At 46.8% G+C, this 579-nt stretch overlaps 1 protein-coding gene across 1 annotated transcript in view; it reads left to right on the top strand.

Annotated features, from left to right (window-relative positions):
• LOC119589336 (sodium-dependent dopamine transporter-like) overlaps positions 1-579 on the top strand; it is a gene marked incomplete at its 5' end in the record, with an annotated part of 110,782 nt that overhangs the window by 43,578 nt on the left and 66,625 nt on the right. The gene's annotated exons all lie outside the window — the stretch shown is intronic.

The following is a 579-nucleotide window of genomic DNA, read 5'->3' as shown; positions in this document are numbered from 1 at the left end:
AAACACGCTGGTCAAGGGTCTGCCCATTGAGGACTCTAATCTGTGATCATGGTTCTCCTCTCCTCTCCATGAGAAGTAAACACAGCCCTGACATGGCAAGTGTGTTTTCCACTCAGGCACTACTGGCATGCGCCCGTGTACACTCTAGAGAAAAAAAAAAAACAACCCTTTCGATATTACTTTTTATTCATGCGTATATATCTTCACCATATCATCCAAAAAAAACAAAAATGTGCTGGGAGGTCGCGTCCCCGCGTCAAGATATACAGGCAAACGCATTTGCATCACCTCCCTCCCGCTCGCCCGTCGTCACACTCGCCTCCTTCATTACGTTATCTGCGTTAAGCTAGGGACGGCGAGGCTGGGAAAGAGCGGAGGATGTTTTGAAGACGCGGGGGAAAAATGTGCTCGAGGGCCCCCCCCTCCGAAATTGCTTCTTGACCCGCGGGGCCCCGAACTAAAAATTTTTTCTCGGTCGCGGGGTAAAAATAACTACACGTGTAACAAATCACAAGTCGGAAATGATATGGCTAACTCATAACAAAAAATTTAGGAAATACCTATAAAATTACTAAAGCG

The sequence above is a fragment of the Penaeus monodon genome, chromosome 25, assembly GCF_015228065.2.
Source record: "Penaeus monodon isolate SGIC_2016 chromosome 25, NSTDA_Pmon_1, whole genome shotgun sequence".
Taxonomy (NCBI): Eukaryota; Metazoa; Arthropoda; class Malacostraca; order Decapoda; family Penaeidae; genus Penaeus; species Penaeus monodon.
This window is presented reverse-complemented; position numbering and strand designations above follow the sequence as displayed.